The sequence below is a fragment of the Macrobrachium nipponense genome, chromosome 17 (assembly GCF_015104395.2).
Source record: "Macrobrachium nipponense isolate FS-2020 chromosome 17, ASM1510439v2, whole genome shotgun sequence".
Classification (NCBI taxonomy): Eukaryota; Metazoa; Arthropoda; class Malacostraca; order Decapoda; family Palaemonidae; genus Macrobrachium; species Macrobrachium nipponense.
In genome coordinates this window covers 27,140,713-27,161,799 of record NC_087210.1, presented here as the reverse complement: position 1 = coordinate 27,161,799, position 21,087 = coordinate 27,140,713, and the positions used below count along the sequence as shown (strand labels likewise).

At 40.2% G+C, this 21,087-nt stretch overlaps 1 protein-coding gene across 1 annotated transcript in view; it reads left to right on the top strand.

Moving 5' to 3' along the window:
• Positions 1-21,087, top strand: part of LOC135196147 (uncharacterized) — an 805,200-nt gene that overhangs the window by 756,125 nt on the left and 27,988 nt on the right. The window contains 1 exon segment of the mRNA XM_064222701.1: positions 7,016-7,050. The gene's annotated coding sequence lies outside the window, so the exon portion shown is untranslated.

Sequence of the window (21,087 nt, the reverse complement as noted above, 5' to 3'; positions counted from 1 at the left end):
TTAATAAGTGGGATCCCTTCTTTTTGTATTTCCCTGTACTTCCTCCTACTTCTTCCTGATGAACACCATATACTTGGGAAGCTTGAATTTCAAGTCGGTGACCCCTGTGGGTTTGTTCATATGAATTGGTTGCATCTGGTGAATAATAATAATCATAATAATAAGAGAAATTTAGAGTAAATTTACTTTCAATTGGCTGGAAAGAGACATTGATAAAGGCTTTGAAATAATCAGGCTGTTTTTAGAAAAGGCTGAATACAATACGCTGCAGTGAATGGCTTGTGCTGATTACGAGAGAGATTTGACGGCGTCCAGAGACCAATTTTGTGGAAGGTTTTGCATCACTGTGGCAGCCCTGTTAATAGTACGTAAAGCTTATTTAAATTACCCGTGGACAAAGCAGATGTCAGGTGAATTTGCAGGAAACAGTAGGGTGCCGTAAGGAATGTTTTTTTCACTTTTGCTGTTTGCCTTTCTCATAAATTTTATATGGTAACTAGCGGTCGGAGATTGGGCAAGGTTTTGATGGGAGTAGTAACTATTGAACCTTTATTTAGACTGTGCATATAATGCCACGAGATTTATAGAGCTTGTTTGATAGAATGCCCCTTACCTACATCGAGACAAGAGACAGAGAACGGGGGAGGCTCAAAACAAACAAAAGACAGACAGTAGTAATGAGGACAAAGTATGCACAGATGGATGAATTACAGTAGACTTAGGAAGACTTGGCGAGGTCGTATCTTTCAAATATTTAGGGACAATGTCAATTAATAGTTTCTCTTGAATTAGAATTTAGTGCGACAAAAAAAAAAAGACAAATAAGAAAATGGCAGGCTGAATAAGATATGGAAATCACGTAGATTGGAATTGTATGCGAAAGCAAGATTGTGCATAAGCCTGTTACGATCTGTAGTAATGAAACTATTCCTAAAAGGTTTTCTAGATTTGAGAAGATACTATGCTATCTGCAGGAAGATATTAAAATCATGTAGGAAATTACAGAAGTCTTGTATGTCCTGGAGATGATGCCAGTGACATTACCTTTGCAAAACCCCTGGGAGTATTGATAGTGTCAGGTTGCCTCGTGGGGACCAGCATATTTGGAGGACCCGGAACTACTTGGATGAATCCTGTGAGAAAAGACTGGAGATCTGTGGAAGATAAAGCACGGATAAGACAAGAGTGGCGGAATTTCTCTGGCCCTTTTACATTTGAATTCGATGCTTCCTCGATGTAGCTAAAAATTAGGTAAAATTCAAAATTATCTTTTTATCTCAATGCCGTAATGTAAAGGGAACCAATTATCGATATATGTAAATGAAAGTATAATATATAAGTGGCGTTAGGTAATTAATGAACACACGCACACTCGCACACAAATATATATATATATATATATATATATATATATATATAGATATATATATATATATATGTTAGTGTGCCTTCCTACGCTTTGGCGGGGTTGAATATACTATACTAATCGGAAAATCTTTGTATTGAAGTTTGCTTGGTACCAAAAATATTTTATACCAATTTTTGTGATGCTTTTATGAGAAAGTGTTTACTTTTTATTTTAGGCTTCAATTTGCAATTTTGACCTTTTATTTTTGTCATGTTGCTGTAATGAGGGCTGAGCGATTAAGAATAGTTATTCATTTTTAAATTGATACCAAAGTGAGTATTCTGGTATGACAACTAAATTTTCACAGAACGATCAAGAAATATGTTGCTAGGCAAGTTCCCGACGACATTCTGTAAATATTTCCTCGTGTGTTGATGTACAGCATCAAACGTAAATACCTGCCAGCTATAGGTATATCAGTGAAAGGGTAATTCATTATGCTTTTGAGTGGTACTGAAAGTTTTATTTCTGATGTGTAATTCGTGGCGTGTTTTATGGTTACTTTATTTATTTATTTTCACATTTAGACATGTTTGATCATATTGTAACAAAGTGCAACTGTTACAGCGTACGATGATACCAAAGTCAGTGTCTAGCATGAAAACTATTAAATCTACATAGATCAGTGAAAGAGAAATATTAAACGCTAGCAATGAAAGATAAGTCGAGTTTGGTCGCTGCGATATATATATATATATATATATATATATATATATATATATATATATATATATATATATATATATATATATATATATATAAAACAAGCCACGAATATCGTTTAATATATCGAATTCAGTATACTTTAAAGAATAACTTGCATACAGAAGCAATTATAATTTGATAAGTGCTTTGGCCCATCCCAAGATTCGAACCTGGGCCTTTGCTTGAGAAGCAACGATGATAATCGTATAGTCTGTATGACATTTCTCTGACTCATTTCTTTGGAGTCCTTTTCTCAGTCAGATGTACCCGATAGGCTACTCATTGGTCGCTTAAGTCATTGCACTACTGCCACATGCAGTGTCTGTCAGTTCCTGGCGCTATTGCATTCGTGCACCTTATAATAACGGGTCAGTGTTTATGACCCACTGCTATCGTGGCGGCAATAAGCAGTACTCCGTGAATGTCTCTGCGTAGGAAACATTAATGGCGGGGCCCAGGTTAGAAAAACGCTAAAGAGTAGGTTGTTACCTCTGGGGCAGTGGCGGTATTTCCGATCTTGATTCTGATACGTTGCTGTTCGGAATTGTCGAGTAATATTCTTGAGGGAAACATATATAAACACTGCATGCTATTGTTCTTTTGGTGAAGGGCAGCTGAACATCAACATGGAATCGGATGCATTAAGGGGCGGTCATCTGAAGGTTTGTTTAGTTGGATCAACTGTGATGAAGAAGACCTTCACAGAATTTGATCACTTTGTGACTTTCTGGGGTAGTTTCTTTTCTTTTGTATTTACTGAAAAGCAGTGAGGGCTTGGTGAGCTGAATGGTTTGGCCTGAGTGTATTGGATGGAAGAGAAACCGTAACATATTTATCCAAGTCGATGTGAGCAGTGCTCGTCTCTCCAACCATTTTAATAGTGATGTTGAAAAAAGACCCTTTTCTTAATGTAATTCTTGATAAATTGCTAAAAATACACTGAAAATCGTTAAGCTTTACGAGAATTGTAGGATGTCATGAGCGATATAGTATTAAGAATTACACTCAAGGGACTTGGTTTATCCGTGACTGCGATTCATCATTTACTTAATTGATCGCTGTATTGGTAATACATGGCTGACAAGCCTTGAGTGAGGTGCCGATAGGTCTCAGGTACTTTATTAAATAGTAATTTGTTATGATACGGATTGTATTTTCATTCAAAACCTACATGCATCCCGTTATTGTCATTTATGTTAGCTTTCGTTCCGCCATTTATTACTTCATCTTTTGTACATAACCATTGAGTATGCCAGGCCACCACTTGTACGGGCAAGGATAGCTATTAGCCACATGCTTGTCCAATAGGGGCCTTTTATAGAGCAACCCATTTTGAGCCGGTGTATTTAGTCGCCACCTGTTTTTGACCATTACTTATGTCCCTTCTCACCCCTCCGTCTCCTTCCTATTCTCTGCCACAAAATAACCACCATGTACGTTTGTCACCCCTACATTTCATGCCTGTATCTTGACTTTAAGTAAGTTTCAATTTAACTCCTTAGGTTGCCATTCGCCTGCTCGGGACATTGTGAAAGTTTCGGCTTTTTGCATCATATTTTCTTTCGTCTCGTAGGTTGTTTTTTAATGGGTAAATTTATTTATTTTAGCGCTTTCAGGTGTTGTGACTTCCCTTCCAGTGATTGATATGGAAATTTATACCCATGTTTTCAGCCGATAGTAAAGACACTCTCTCTCTCTCTCTCTCTCTCTCTCTCTCTCTCTCTCTCTCTCTCTCTCTCTCTCTCTCTCTCTCTCTCTCTTCACTTAAATTCGGAAGTGACTATGTTAAAGCAGGAAAGTCTAACGCATATTTGACTTGCAAATATTTATTACTCTTGTTTTCTAATGTATAATTGTAGAAACTTTTTTTTGTTTTTCATGAGGGTAGGCCTCTGTCTTTTCAGCGTAACTTCACCATAGCTGATTTCCATATCATAGACTTACCCAAGGGGGCCTCTTAGTGAACTGTCATAGTGATAGGCCTATCGGTATTCACGCTGCGTGAAAAATGAAGGCTTCAGATACACGTTGTGCTATAGGGCGGTTTACACCAGGAATATTTCATTTCTTAATATTTGTTAAATGAATCGTCGACGACTGACTACCAACGGTGACTCATGGATGGCATTATTATTATTATTATTTTTTAAGAAGGCGCTGCTTATTACATTATCAGCGTTAGAATACTGCTAAAGTCGAAAAGAACATTAAGACGACACTGGATGACAGTCCATAGTCATATTTCCCAAGAAGTTTACCATATGGGCCTTGTGTGTTTCATTAACTTAGAATTAAGTGTAAGTTCAAGTCTAACTGTGGCCTGCCATTCCAAAGGGAAAAGTCTTCCAAATTTTATATATCTCAATGACTCCTAAGATCATTTTTTATTTGTGCAAAATAAAACGTGGTTTCCCTAAAAGTATTGCCAAGTGTGTTGTGGGGGGGGGGGTAAGGGGTAGGGGGTCGTTCGCTTTGGATTCATAGGTCTTGCAATGGCGCATATATACGTCGTCGAAATGAAGCCTTTCTCTGGTTGTGGCTCCCATCAAGTGCTGATACTACACCGAGCAAAGGCATTGCTGACATCCATTTATACCCGTTTTCGCCATATATATGCTTGTTCTTAACGATTTGCCCAAGACCTAGTCAGTAAAACTCTTAACTCCTAAACTGCAACTCAATCACCGAATGAATATAGATATATCAAATGCATTTCTCTTCATTGGTGGTAACAAACCTGGTTTTAATGTTCGAATTTGTACCTTTTTTAAGTTACCAGCGTTTGGCATGATGTATAGACTGCTTTATTCTAACTAGAGTTATTTTTATGTATGATAATTGTCTAAAAGCAAGTTGCGAGTGATTCACGCGGTAACATAAAAGATGCCTTTGCTGATCTTTAGAGCTTTAGAGACGAGTATACTTTCCACTTTGCAGGATGATAAGTATCGTAATATTGAATCACTTGACAACTGTGGTTGTTGTTCAGAAGCAACACATTCGACTCAATGGCTTTTATGTAATACGTACTATGTTTAACGTTAATTGAAAAAATGAATGACTTGTTAGCGCAATGAATACACAACGATCAAAAGTTTTATCATCAGGGAAGATACCTTACTATGTTATCGGGATGTTATATTACTTTCTTAAATCTGTTGATCTCTTCAATTACTCGCATTAGAGCCACCAGCTGTTAGGTCACCAAATGGTGTATTCGCCAAAAATCGGAGAATTATCCGATCGGGGTCCGGTTTGTTGCATCATGTAGGGCATAGAGAGGCGCAGCGGCCCATAAATGTCCGAAATACAAATAGTAGCGCTGCCCTAACATCTTCCAGTAAGTAGATTACAATTACAGCGTTTTTTGTTGAGTTGAAATTTGGTTTGCGAATGAAATTAAGTTTTTACAGTATATATATAAATGCTGTACCGTACCACTAATTATTACATGTCTTAAGGCATACATACAAGAAATTTGATGATAATGTTATCCTTATCGATTGTTTGTAGATTCATTCATTTCCCGATATTTAATGTTAGCTATAGTTGTGTAGGATAACGTAAAATAAGAATGTTGATGTTTTTGTCGTTCGTCAAGTATATTGGTGACGTGTCGTCGGATTGTGCAAGATGTATGTTTCCTCACATCGCTGGAGTCTAAATGGCGATGGCTGTTATATAAGGATTTTTTAAAATTAGCTTTCTATAAATTTGTCTCAAACTTTGCAAATTGTATATATTTCCTTAACATAGGGTTATAATTCTTCCATGTGAAGTGTATATATATACATATAGTATACATGAGTGTGTTTGAGTAAAATTTTGATTCAAGTAATCATCCCAAAGGATGATACTTGCGTAGTGGGCGTCATTTTTTCTCCGGCTGTTTAAGCTTCAATCTGCGGACTTATTAGTAAGAATGGTCTTGAATTTTTCACGAAGACGTAAGTTGGCAAAGTTTGTAATGGTTTAAACAAAATTTGGATTGTCCCGTAAAGTGGAGATGAAGCTAATACCTGGAAATATAGGATATTTCTGCCGTATACGGCAGCCCATCAGTGGTAAGAGGCCGTCCTGTGAAGGTTAAATAAAGTTAAGTATTTTTTAGTGTAACCACTCCACGGAGGATTAGTAGGTATTTTTACCTGGTTAGGAACCAATCGGTTGCCTAGCAACGGGACCTGCATCTTATTGTGGGATCCGAACCACATGAAATGAAGAAATGAATTTCTAATCATCGGAAATAAATTCCTCTGATTCCACGTTGGCAAAGCGGTGAATCGAACTCGTGACTACCGAAAAGGTAGGCGAGCACGGAACCCACTCGTCCAACGAGGAGCTCGTCCTGGAAAGGGTCGAGTTATCTAATCTAGTAGAAAAAGCAAACCTTCGTTTTAGATGTAGATCAGATGTCGGTATGGAGATCACAAATCCAAAGTGGCGATGCTTTCTTGCCTAAGCCAGCATAATTCTAAAAATTGGTGTTCTTCCTGGGAATTTTATTTAGCGTCTTTAGTGCGCCTACTTGAGTTAATGCATGATATTCGTTATGTAGGTAGAGGGCTAGTATCTACACCTGTTCAGATAGTTATCTCGATGTCATGCTGTCATTCACGATGTTTTTATCTTATATCTTATTTCTCAAGTGCTCTGAATAGTGCCTAGCAATTTAATGACTTTTTTGGCTACTTCATTTAAATAGTATCTGACCTCCCCTTCCACCCCCCCCCCCCCCCTCCCCGACTTGTGTGCTGCTCATTTTTAGGAATATTTAAATAGAACCTAAAGTCGAGTCGGTTTGTGAGAACGTCATGGTTCTTAAATTTGTTGTTTTGAAAAGCTTCGTTTTCTTGTAAAGCAAACCAAGTCATTCATATATGATTTTTACCTTTCTTTCAGGTGAGGAATAGTTCCCGGTGGCATCAGTCGCTTTGGTGAGTCATTCAGTTTGCGTCGTCGTCGTTGTGTTTGAGAATATTGTTGGTTATAGTAGATTCACATCACCCGTGCATATAATGCCTAGGCCAGTCCCTTACGACGCTCCTGATTGGCTGTTGATAAGCCACTCACAGGGCTGAAAACTCTCTCGAGAGAGAGTTCACAGGCAGGATCTATGTTCCACATCTCCCGGGGGATAATTTTGAAAGACATATCCCTCAGGAGAAGTGGAACATAGATCCCACCCATGTGAACTCTTCGAGAGAGACTGAGAGTTTCCAGCCCTGTCATTGGCTTATCAACAGCCAATCAGGAGCGTCGTAAGAGACTGACTAGCTTAGACATCAAATGCACGGTTGATGTGAATCTACTATAGACCGTGGAATGGGGTTTTTAAAGAATGCTGGGCAGTAAATAAACGTAAGATGAGTTGTCCTTTGCAAAAATATGGTTTTATTAAAGGAAGTCATACCATCTATGTGGCCTCCTTGATTAAATGACCGGCAGAAATACACTTTCTTTTCGAAAAATCCATCCGTACGGAAGCTTTGTAACTCAAAGATCAAATACTGTATGAAACCACAGTTGTCCTCTCGGTGGATCTTTAATGCAAATAGATATTTTGTCTTAAGTGACATATCGTTGAGACTTTTTCTTAACATTTTCATTCATTATCCACTAAATAATATGACATTCAAAAACATTAGCGCTTCAGGTTGCATAGCATTAACGTTTTAATGTATTAAAGTTGTCTTGCTCATTTTGGTATATTTAAACGTAATGAATTTGGTACTGCTTACAGTATATGTTACTCGTTGATTCTCAAGACACCTCATCGGTAAATGTTGGTAAACTAAACGTAAACAGTTGAAATCGTTTTTACAAAATAAAAAGCTGTAGTAATTGCTTTTTTCAACCAGTACATTTATTTAACCATTGCTGTCTTGAATATTCGAATTTTTATGCTTGCGCAATGATAATTAAATTAAAACCTGACTTGTTTCAAAACGACTTCGTGTCACAAATTTTAAATGGAGATGAATTTATCAGTTGAGTATGTTAGTGTACGTCATTACCCGCTAATAGAATGTACCGGAAATAGACAACGTAAATAGAAAGAACCCACGACTTTTATTGTGTCTTCGCCTGTATGTTCCAGCATTTGAAAATTTATTGTGGATCATGAAAAACTTGTCACGATTCCGGCCGTGTCTGTGGTAGTTCTGAGTTCAGAATCATTGCGTTACAGTGAGCTTTATTTCTGTTACGTACCCTATAATAAGACAGCATGCTAGTGATATCAGAGTAACCTGTTCTGGTATACCGTACTTGATTAGTGTCTGTTTAACTATATGGTGACTTATATTTTCAAAAAAGATATTTCTCTCTCTCTCTCTCTCTCTCTCTCTCTCTCTCTCTCTCTCTCTCTCTCTCTCTCTCTCTCTCTCTCTCTCTCTCTTATTTTGGTCGTTCGAGGATATGTTGTAAATGATAACAGATTATATTATTGGTAAGAGTGTAGAATAACGGTTCTACAGTTGCGTAAATATATGTAAGAATCAACTACGCGTATGGCGAGTAATGATACATAAAAACATGTTTTGAGAGATTGCTACCAAATCCTGTAGGTTATTTACGGATTAAACATTAAAATGTTTCAAATATGCATATCATTATTAGTTTATTTACATTGGAAACAAGATAAAATTTTATTAAGAAACGTGAATAAAGTTTTCAATATTAGACAATAAGGTCATTTTTTTTTTAAATTGCGCTCTACGGAATGATGATTAGTATACGGCGGAACTTTTTCGTTACATTTTTAAGACTTTATGCTTACGTAAACAGGGAAATGAAGATGAGTGACGACTGGCTGAATGGGCTTTATAACGTAAGTTGCATCATCAGAATGATTAAGTATATAGGGTCCGGCCACAATGAAATGCTTGGCTTTTATCAATAAGTGTCTCCCTGGATGAAGACGGAAATTTGGATACAGTGAACCTCGGTCTCATTTTTCATCGAAGGAAGGATGGATCACACACACACACACACAACACACACACACAGTGTGGTACCGTACGGGATCGGACTGGAGATGGCGAGAAAAATACTAGTTAGGTGCACAGACGCTATTTGCGCTAACCAATACAGTATAGTTCAATTGTGGTGTTCTTTTATTTCTCTCGTAGAGATACAGCCTTACGTGCGGAAGATTTAGAATGTTTTCAGTGTTTATTATGATAAAATATCAATAAACTGTATATCGGATTGATTAATTTCATTCTCTCTCTCTCTCTCTCTCTCTCTCTCTCTCTCTCTCTCTCTCTCTCTCTCTCTCTCTCTCTCTCTCTCTCTCACAAAATGTGACTTGATAATTATCAAGTTTTTTCCTCCTTTTTTTTCTTTTTTTTTTCTCTCTCCTCCCCAACCGACCGCCAGATGGTTCCGCTGCGAGGTGGGCTAGCTATTTTCGGACATTCCATTCCCCGTCTGCATTTTGATTTGTTTATGGGGTTAATTTTCACTTACTATGACGATATTTCTTAGGTAAGAAGTCTTTTAGTTTGTTTTCGAATTCCCGGTTTTATGTGTATTTTTTTCGATTGCTTATTTGCGTTTGTCTTGTTGTTGTTGTCTTGGGCATTTCTTAACATTTGTTTGCTTCGGTTGCTTGTGTTTAGTTTCAAGCGAGTACGTGTGAAGGCTTTGCGACATTCGTGACGGTATGTGATACCTTTATATCGTAGATAGTCCCCAGGTGCCATCATCATTGCAGTTCGTCAGATGAAAAAAATGCATGAAAGGTAGTGCATGCGGCGAATGTGTCATTTATGTTAATCTTTTAGCTTACAGGATGGAGACGCCTCTTGTGATTTATGAGGTGTCTCGAAGTACCTTGAGGTCCACGGGGCTACGTCGTTCGTTGATGAAACAATATGAAAGTCTCTCGCGTCTTGAATAATTCATTGGGGTCTGATTATCCCTGTTCGTATCCAGGGTTACGGGCGACTTGAGCACGATTTTGTGGTACCGAAGGAATGCTAGTCCCTTTTCAGTGTTTATAAGAATTAGTCGAGGTCTTTCCGTAACATTGCTTACGTACAACATTTTGTTGAAAAGGAAGTGCTTTTTCATTCATACCTCGTTGAACACGACATTCATGACGAGACTGTATATGGTGACGTACCGTGTGGTAAGAGACCTCTGATTTGTAATGTATTGTTTTAATTGTACCGTGTGATAGCACTTGTACTCTTGGGTATTATATTCTCGGCAAAGGAAAACAAATTTGTGGCATAGTGTTGTCCAGGATTTGCATAGCCTAAAAGGAGTTAGCGATGTCGTTGCTATGCGAATTGGGAGGACGACAGAGTGGTCGTTGGGGGAGGTCCCCGGGGCAGTCGGTGGTGGTGTCGCTTCGAAGTCGTACTTCGGGGACGCACACTCGCCGACTTGTTCAGGAAGGGTCGAGGGAGTCGGATGGAGGGAGGGAGGGGGTTGGGCAGGGAGATTGTTAACCCGTTGTTTATGTGAAGTGGCATCTGTTGATAGCCTCAGCCCAGTGCCAAGCAGTGCCAAACGCTCGCTAACCTGCCGAGAGAGAGAGAGAGAGAGAGAGAGAGAGAGAGAGAGAGAGAGAGAGAGAGAGAGAGAGAGAGACTTCTCTAATGTTAACTTTCATTCGTTTTTTTAATATTATCAAACAGTGAACTGATATGGCGGTAAGCTTATTAGGGTTTCTGCCATTTCCCTTTGAGATTTTATTTACTCCTGCCTGCAATATGTATCAATTCCGTCCTGAATAGAGTTAAGATGGTGCGATAAGATCATTTTGGTTTCGCGTGTGTTTGTCTACCTATAAAAAATGATTCACGTGCGTCTGTCTAATCAGTAAATATAAGCTTATAACAAAAGCCACACGTTTGAGAGACAGAGAGAGAGAGAATTCGATCCTAAATAGTAAAAAAAAAAAAAAAAAAAAAAAAAAAGAAAAAAAAAAAAAAAAAAAAAAAAAGGGGCTACTGATTTCAAACTCCACGAAGAAGGAAACAAAAATTATCATAATTAGCCATGATTCATTTTTACCATGGCTGCTTCCCCTCATCCAATTAAGGAGCGTGGCGTTGCGAACGTTCGCATAGCGCTGAGTTTTGAAACTGACACTTCCTAATCCTTCCCCCCCCCCCCCCCTTACTCACCTACCCCACACCAAACAAATTTCCGCGAGCTGATGCTCGAGTTAACTATAAAAATTTTTCTTTGAGGTTTAGAGGCTATCGATAGCCCTCACATAGCACTTGCCTTCTGGATATCCCATAAATTGACGTTTCAAGGGGTAGATAAAAAAGCATTATGAAGTTGGGCGTCTTTGCAGTTGTAGGTCGGCGCACGACGTCGAAAATGTCTGGCTTCTGGCTTACCAAGTCGCTTCCCCTCCTATATGACGTCAGGTCTCCCGTTCAAGACATCAACTGATGTCCGCTTAGGGCTGAGTGCAGATGCGAGGAAACTTCTCCAAGCTTTGTGGGAGAGCGGGGTTGGTTGGGGTGAGGGGGGGGGGATTGGTGCATCACGAACACGGGGACACTCTTGCGTACGTACATACAGTCTGAGTCTCTCTGACGGAGAGGAGTTTTTAAAAAGGTTATTGACCCCGTTGGACTCTTCCCTTCACGCGCGTGCTTGATATTGAGGCAGGAAGTCGATATTAAGCTGTCTGTCCTTATTGAGAGCCATTTATTTTGCCCTGTAGAAGTTTACCTTTTAAGTGGAAGACATTCCTATGCAAGTTTCCAATATCAGGTAGCGCCGTCAACTTTTGGATTTTCTCATTGCCCCTGCTTTATTATTATGTAAAGTAGTACATCACAATGCAGCATCCTTTTGCATTGGTTCTCTTACGTTATCATAAATCTGGGCATGGAAACTTCATGGTTATCCAAACAACGATGTCATTGTTAGTTTGTAGGCCCTTTTTGTACATTCTCTCTCTCTCTCTCGTCTCTCTCTCATCTCGTCTCTCAATCTCTCTCTCTCTCTCTCTCTCTCTCTCTATATATATATATATATATATATATATATATATATATAATATATATATACACACACATATATATATATATAATATGGGCATCATGTTTTACTTGTCACATTTATGAAGAGTAATAATCCTCACTATTTTACAATTCGGATTTTTCGCGCGTGAATGGTTTTTAAATTCACGTCAAACCCATCACGTTGCTTGAATGAATTGTACTAAGATGCGTGCTTTATCAAAACGAATGTTGTTGGTCTATTTGGGTTGTAGCTCCTGAAGCTGATGCTACAACCCGGTTATTCTTGTGGGTGGTCATGATTTCGTTCTCTGATAGAAGTAGATATATATCGCAACAAGGAAAACATGTTATACTCGCATACTTATATTGCCCGGAGTATCTATTGTTTAGTAAGTTGAAATAATTAATATATCGGAATACTTTGCCGAAATAAAGAGTGTAAGATAGAAATTCATTATTATTATTATTATTCTACGATATGGCCTTTGTGTTGGCCCGAATGCAAAAATTTCATAGGTTCGACGTCAATCATTTTTTTGACATATTCTCACTTCCCTCGAGGGTACATCGGGCAGCCTGTCCTTTGCCATAACGAATGTGATGCATTTATTCTGTAGAGCGTTCATTCACTTAGCGGGATTTTGGGACGCTTTTATTTATTTTTATTTTTATCCATTGGATTTTTGAGTATTGATTTTCGGGCGGCGATATATCTGTTTGTATGTTTTAAGAGGTATTTTGCATCGTAATCACTTTATATTTTCATGTATGTGTGTATTTACAGTTTTTTCTTTTATTTTGCACTTCAATAAATTCGCCTTTTATATATTTTATGATGTGCAAGTCAAGAGTTGCGAAAAGTGAAACGTGAAATAGTATGCTTGGAGATCTGTACAGCTATTCGAGTCTAGACCTTGATTGGTTATAAAGTCAAGTATATCTTAGTTTTACCAGACCACTGAGCTGTTGATTGGTTATAGAACTGATCGTTTCGAATGGAATGGGGCAAAATGGGGAAATTTGTCTGATCACGAGGGCACCTACTACCACGGGCGTCGGCTAGCGTAGTCCTCCGGTTGGTTATTTTTGGGTCGTGTTTAATAGCGGATTTGCGTTCAAATGCAGTGTGTTGGTAGGGTGAGCAGAGGGACAGAGGGCGAGGGAAGAAGGGGCTGGCGGTTAGGGGCCCGTGAGAGTGGGCGTTTAAGGTGCATGTGGGCTGGTTAGTGGGCACTGTGGTTTATGGGTGGCTGAAGAGGGGGAGGGGAGGGTGTGGATGGTAAGGCTGTGGCCTCTCTCGACTGCACCAGCAGCATACAAGCTTTGGTACAGAGCACGATTTATAGCACCGTTGCGCCACAAGCACCAGTCATTCCCCTTTTCCTACCCCCCCTCCCCTCCCCCTTTTCTGGACCCCCTTCCCTCCCCAGTCTTCCAACATCAGCATTGCTGAGGGAAGGGGGAGTTGGAGGTAGTGGCAAAAGATCTGGCTCCCTCCCCCTCCCCCCCCTCCCGCTGTGCTATCGGTAGGTTGACGACAACGTCTGCCTTGTGCCACATCAGATTTTTTTTTTTCTTTCTTCCCAGCCTTCTTTACCATGCATGCGGGTGACACCCGTCCGCTTGCAGCGAAAGACAACGAACACCACATCAGCTCTTTCGAAGACTGTGTCGGGCACTGAACATTATATATAATCACAAACAACAACAGCTTATTATTGTTGTTATTAAAATCCCCGGATGAGCATTACCATTTGTATCTCTAACTTTTGAGCCATTTCTTGAAATGTGACATACTCTATTCTATTATCTAAATTGCAATCCCTGTGGGGATCAGTCTCGGTAAATGTCCAGCCGGTCATTTTCCGATTTCCATTCTTCTTGGTAGAGAAAGAGACCTCGAATCATCTGGCGTCAAACGTAGCCACAGACACAAAGACTTGATGAAGCTGCATTCTTAAATCTCGGGTCGAGCTAGCCAAGGCGCCTTTCCTCTTCACTAGGATTGGTTGGTAGCTGACTGGGTAGCTTTGTTTTTTTTTTGTTTTTTTTTTCCGTGCTTGCTTGCATCTTCCACCTCCTAAATGCCGATCGACGGCTTCAGCCTCCAGCAACAGCTGCTGCCGCGGTTGTTCAGCTGTGATTCTTCTGGTGCCGCTGGCGGTTCTGCCCCAGGAGGAACAGTTTCTCTTCGCATTTATTTTTTATAACTTTTTTTTTTTTTTGCCACCCTTACTAATGACCTCTGGTATCTCTTTTTGCCACCATTTCGAATGACCTCTTTCCTAGGTAGACCTCCCATCCCCTTCCTCAGTCTGCAGCCTTTCTTCAACTTTCACCGGTCATCCATTCTAGTTTATGCCGATGCATTAATGGTGGTGTGGTGGTGGGGCGTCCCTGCAATTGCGAACGATCGGTGGAACAGGGTCGCTCGCTCCAAGCATCAGGGAAGGCAGGGCCCTTCCCTCCTGCCGCCGCCCCTTACGTTTCTCTTTCGCTGGCTCCTTTGTCTGGTCCCGATATACATACATACATCATACATATATATATATATATATATATATATATATATATATATATATATATATATATATATATATATATATATAATATATATATATATATATATATTATATATATATATATATATATATATATATATATATAATGTGTGGTTATGTATATATGTATGTAGCACTTCACTCCCTAGCGAGGGAACCCCGTAAGGGGGCTAGTGCCGTCAGTGCACCTCGTGCGGTGCAATGTAGGCATTTCTTATGGTTCTTTGCAGTGTCCCTTCGGCCCCCAGCTGCAACCTCCTTTCATTCCTTTTACTGTACCTCCATTCATATGCTCTTTCTTCCATCTTACTGTCCACTTCGTAACAATTCATTCATAGTGCAACTGCGAGGTTTTCCTTCTGTCACACACCTTTCAAACCTTTTCACTATCAATTTCCGTATCAGCGCTGAATGGCCTTAGTTGTCCCAGTGCTTGGCATATGTGCCAAAATCCTATAAATCTATAAATCCACGTAGCGAGGGAACTCGAGTATATATATATCCCTGTTATATAGGACAGATATGGGCACATTCCCACAAAAATCAGTGTGCTGTTTGATATAATATCTGGATAAAGAAGTTATTCCATAGAATGCATTTGAATATATTGTTCGTAAGGCATGGTGCTAGCGGTCTCATCCAAAATAGCATAGAATCGCAATTGTTAGAATCGCAATTGTAACGAAATATTTTTAAAAAATGGTATGATTTTAACCTTTGGCAATTTTGCTTAGTTTCATAGTCAATAAATTGTACCTGATAAACCCAAGAGACACCAGGCTGATGGTGGTAAGTTGCGGTTAAGTTGGCTCAAGGTTCGGCGTTTTGCTGGTCGACAGGTATCGGATATATACTATGGGAGTCGAGTAAGTCGTGGGTATCTCTCTCTCTCTCTCTCTCTCTCTCTCTCTCTCTCTCTCTCTCTCTCTCTCTCTCTCTCTCTCTCTCTCTGCTTCCCTTCCTTTCCCTGAGCCCACCTGAATTTGTTGCATGGCGGAGAAATGTAACTTGGAAGGGTTAGCGTGCAGCGAACCCTTGATGGATATAAAATGCATAGGGGAGAGAGAGAGAGAGAGAGAGAGAGAGAGAGAGAGAGAGAAGAGAGAGGAGAGAGAGAGAGAACCCTGCTACCCGTGTATTGGTGAGAGGGGAAAGAACATACATACGCACATATATACAACGAGGGCAGCCTTTGGCCCCCCTCAGCTTCGAACGCACATAAAATTTTCCTGGATTCCAGTATTTTTTAAGGGGAGGAAGTCCTCGATTTGAGCGCAACCCCTCTCCCTCTCCCTCTCTCTCTCTCTATCTCGCGTCTCTCCGCCTAGTTCTGGTTGGCCATTTCTACTCGCTTGTCTCCCATGAACTGGGTCGTCTGTCTGTCTGTCTCTTCCCGCGTCTGGAATGTTGGTAAGGTGGTATTACCAATGTCGCTGGTGATTGTAAGAAGCAGTCTGACATTCAACCTCGTGAGGTAATTTACCAAAGTGAAGTTCGACACTTGGTACAAAATATTCCTTTTTCTATTTAGTTCGGTTTTGAGGTGTCTTTGTGTGTATTTGATTGGAACTGTTAGCAAAAGGATCCTGTAGCATTTCTTTTTTCTTTTTTTAATAATTAAATACTTTTTCTACCCATGTTGGTATCAACTGAAACGTGACTTAATGGGGGAGGGAGGGGAGGGGGGGCCTTAATTATGGTGCAGTATATCAGAATCGTTGTGTGCACGAATGCCTCTCATGAAATTCGATGTTGTAAATGATCACCGATAGGAAGTTATACTTTTGGCTCTGTTCGTCTGTGGACTTTACAGACGGTTGTATGGATTTTTTTTACATGAATGGGAAATATTATAGGAATCAGATTCATGGGGGGTAGGGGGGGGGGGGACCTGTCGGGGATGGATGCTCCGCCATGGTCGAGGTTTGCAGTCACCGAATGCCCATTTTATTTGTTTTAGATGTCTGTTTTGTGACCACTTGTTTGACATCATCATACATATTGAGATATTGTATCTTTAGAATGATACTTGAGAATACAAGGGATCTACAATAATAATACAAATGTGTTTTAGCTCAGAATGATAATTAAGCATAAACTTTACAAATGTTTAGTGGCTCAATGATTTACAGTTGTTGACTTTGAAATAGACCGGAACAGTTAGTGAGAGAACAAGTAGTTGGATATTATTAAAAATAAAAAAACAAATTCTAAGACATGATTATAACACTAAGAGGGCTATATTTACAGTTTATTATTATTATTATTATTATTATTATTATTATTATTATTATTATTATTATTATATTATGAAGCATTGTCAGAATCGTGATTTAATGAAATCATGTTCGTGGTAGAGTAACGTACTTGTATTATTCAAGGGATTCCTTCAAAAAATACAGCTATGATCGAAGGAACCCTTGCTTGTACATAATCGTTTTGCCTGTTAGTCAGCTGGAGGGTAGATGTACCCCATCGATTCAATTCGAATTTCCAATGCAACAAACTTGGGATGCAGGTCGGCGAAGGTCCACGGAAAGGGCGGCATGCATGATAGAATGGGGTTTACCAAAAGCCCCTTTTCTTTCTCTCGTCCCTTACATGGACTGTGAACGGAAATAGGTGGGGGAAGAGAGAGAGAGAGAGAGAGAGAGAGAGAGAGAGAGAGATAAAAACGGAGCTGGGGTTGTGCCGATCAAAGCCCTCTATTTCCAAGAGGGTTCGGTGGGAAATACAGGTTTTTTAGGGTCCTTGGATGTAATGGACGACGAAGCGGGGGAAGGTGAAGCGGCGAGATAGTGTGTCAGGTGATTCACTCATCCAGTGGATGAGGGCGATAGTGGGGTGGATGAAGACCTTGCGGATGCATGGAATTGTTGCAAGTTTTCGTCCTTCAATTTCAGTTGGTACCGATGTTATGTTTTGGATTGTAGATGTGACTCAGGCCTCCGTTGTTGAAGTGCATAGCTCGGATCATTGTAAGGGGAAGTCCCGTATACCTTAATTGTTGTTTTGCCTCTACTATTGATCTGGCGTTACGAGAAGAAAAGACAGAAATGTAATGGCTGTTATCACTCCTTCAGTAAGTAGGATCGAGTGTTGTCGAAAAACGTGCCTCATCCGTATGTAGATAATAAGAGGTTATTGACGCTCGTTTAATATATGGTCGTGAAACAAAAGTATGAGTTGAACGCATGCTATTTTATAGTAAACATCTGTAATTAATGAAATATTTATTTTGCACTTGTATTTTTCGCCTTGTCTTTATCTGTTAATGGTGAATTATTTGAATTTCGAAGAGTAGAGGGTGTTATTTTGTGCTATTTCTTATGGCATGTGGTTGTATTCTCAGTCTGAGATGCCACGCTTCCGTTCATTGTTATGCGTTGCGTACTCTGGTTCTCATCTCTGAGTTTCTGCATTTGCTTGATTTATTTATGAATTGCTTCTTTACCTCCCATTTTTTTTCTTTGTCTCCTGGGAGTCGGGGTGGGTTGCAAATGGTAGGATTCTTTGCGTCTGTCTGCATTATATTATGATACTTTGAGGTAAACGTGTATGTCTGAAGAGTATTAGCCAAATTAACCACGGAATTGTTCTTAATAAAATGCTTATGATTTTAAAATGAAATCCCGTAAATTGTCTGATGTAAATGAACAATTTTCCAAGTAAGAAAAATGCGTTTTCACTGCATGCTTTCAGTGCGGTGCACCTACAGTTTGCCTTTTCATGCAAGCATTTCGAGCTCTTAAGATTACGTAACTTTTAAGATTCTCGACATAGTAATAATCTTCGACGGAGACTTGCGTCTCTCATCTGGAGTGATATCGTAAGTGGAAGTCTCCATCCACTTTTGCTGTCGTCTGGAATGGTGCTAAAAATTCAGGACTGCGAAACATTGGTAGTAACAAGTAGATCGCTATTAGTAACCTACCATCATACCACATGTAAGTACTACGTATACTGGAAGTTTTAATCATTTTGTTTCGAACACACTTTTCACAAGAAAATATTTTCAGACGTTTATGACAAACCTGATTGCTTCTTATAATCTTGGCTTGTTTTGAGATTTGGGGAAAAGCACGAATTAGATACTCGTTAGCCTATTGTTAAATTTAGCAAAAGTTGGTGGAAAAACTTTATATTGTTTGCTTATGGTTTACTTTATGCGTTTTTGTGGTATTCCAAGTGTGCATAGAAATGCCGACAATTGTGCCTCTTATTTTAAGTTTGAAGATTTGGTATGGGAATGTCTTTAGGGCGGGCATTGCGATCTTCCTTGCACAGTGCTGGCGTGAAAGGAAAAAAAGAAGGTAAACATTGGCGTCTAACGCTGCGGTTACCGGTACATTTCTGTTAGATGGGCCTTAAAAAGAACTCCGAAGCTTAGTTGCATTAAATTATTATTTTTGTTCACTACACTTGGTGATAATAATTTTTAAAAAGCTTTATAATTTCGGTCCGAGTTGAAATATGTATATTTTACCTGCAACGTGTGCCTTTTGATTTTTACGTATTCCTCACCGCAGTTGTAATTAGCGTCTGCTGATTACCTTAGATTTCATTAATTTTTCGATTGATGATGCCAAGTATTTAATTTAGAGGCTCTATAATGTTCTGTGGCACGTAACTATATAATAAGCAATATAAGCCTCCAGTGGGCTACCATATGGGTTGTCGTTAAAAGCACCATACACTTAATGTTGATAAGCAAATGCTAATGTATTATGTAAAAATTGCTGTTTAAAATAAAACAGTCTGAATTGTAAACTAATTACTCATTGTGCCTGTAAGTCACCAGAGGTTACGTAACATCTGAATGATCGAGGTGAGAAGTTTGTTACAAGACCTGACGAAGCTGTATCTCGGTTTTGTAGTTGGATTGTAACAAAAGTCATCTCTCTTTTGTATTGGTGTTTTCGAGGGGAAATCATTATTTAAAAAAAAAAAGTTACTTGTAGTATATATAGCATTTTGTTTAAAACATGGCTTCTTCTTATGCTCGATATTTATAATGAGAATGGCTTGAGGTGTCTTTCAAGAAGTGGCAGCATATACGTAAGAGAGGCTGGTTGATGGTTGGTTAGGTTCAGGGTCCTTTATGAGCACCGGGTAGTCAAGAACCAGCCAGCACAGCGGCAGCCAGAAGACCAGGTCTCCCTCAGTGAAAGCCAGTGTCGGGCGGGCCGCACTTTGTCACCCGTCGCCCGCTGCGGTCGAGAGGTGGAGGGAGGGAGAGGGTAGGGGCAGGGAATCAGATGGCTGCCCTAAGCCAGGCCCCGGTAACACGTCCCATTCCCACTCCCCCCATTTGCACGGCCTTGCTATATCACCCTCTTCCCTCCCAGCCGTAATCTCCCGGTTCTCCCTTCTCCTCCTCCTCCTCCTCCCCTCCTCCTCCCCTTCCTCCTCCTCCTCCTCCTCCTCTCACCGTAACTGGCCTTCCACTCTTATCTCGTATCAGCAGGTGTTTGTGCGTGCATGTGTACGCGCGCTTATGTGCGCACCCGTTTGTAAGTCGCTTCGTATGGATGACTTGTTCTCGTCGTTCGAATGGCTCTCTCTCTCTCTCTCTCTCTCTCTCTCTCTCTCTCTCTTTTGCGGCAATGTGGCTGTCGGCCATTAGCATTGCCAGTAGATCCTCGTCCTCCTCCTCCTCCTCCTCCTCCTCCCTTGGGGGTCAGAGGGTCAGTAGACTCATCACCCACATCATGACACGAGGCGCCGGGGACGTAGGTGCGGGGGGGGGGGGGGGGGACACAGGGATTATGGGACGGGACAGTTAGAGCCAGGGTGGGGGAGGGGGGTGGGGTGGGCTGGGAGGGCTCGAGTGCCTTAGCCTTAAAAATCCATCCCTAGCTGTAGAAGCTTCATTATGGCACGGGATGGAGGAAGGATTTCAGCTCCTTTTATTCCTATCGAAAGGTCAGTCAGGCCTGCCTTTGTTTACCCCTTTTTGTATGGCAGTACACGTGCTGCGTCAACATTTATCCGTTACCTTAAAATATTGTTTGCTTTTCGATTAGTTAAGTATGTTCTTATCCATTGGAATTATTACAAGTTTTATTTATGAAACTCCGATGGAACTGACGTTCATATCAGCAGTATTAGATATAGTTATTTTAGTTGGTAACATAGAATGTTATTGTTGAAGAGCTTTGAAAAAAAAAAAAAAAAAACTAGTTTTAATGCGGCTGAAGTTTAGCATTATCTTTCGCCTTTGGAGAAGGAAAGAAGCAAGAGGAGGAGGATGTAGGTCGAAACTAAACAGCGTTGAAGAGGAACCCGAAGTGGGGAATGCCAGGGGAAGGGGGTTGATTTTGGGGCGGGGGAGGGAGGAGGGGAAAGGCAACAAAGCCCAGGCGGCACCACCGCCCACCTTCCAACAACTGACACCCTCGAGTCTCTCTCT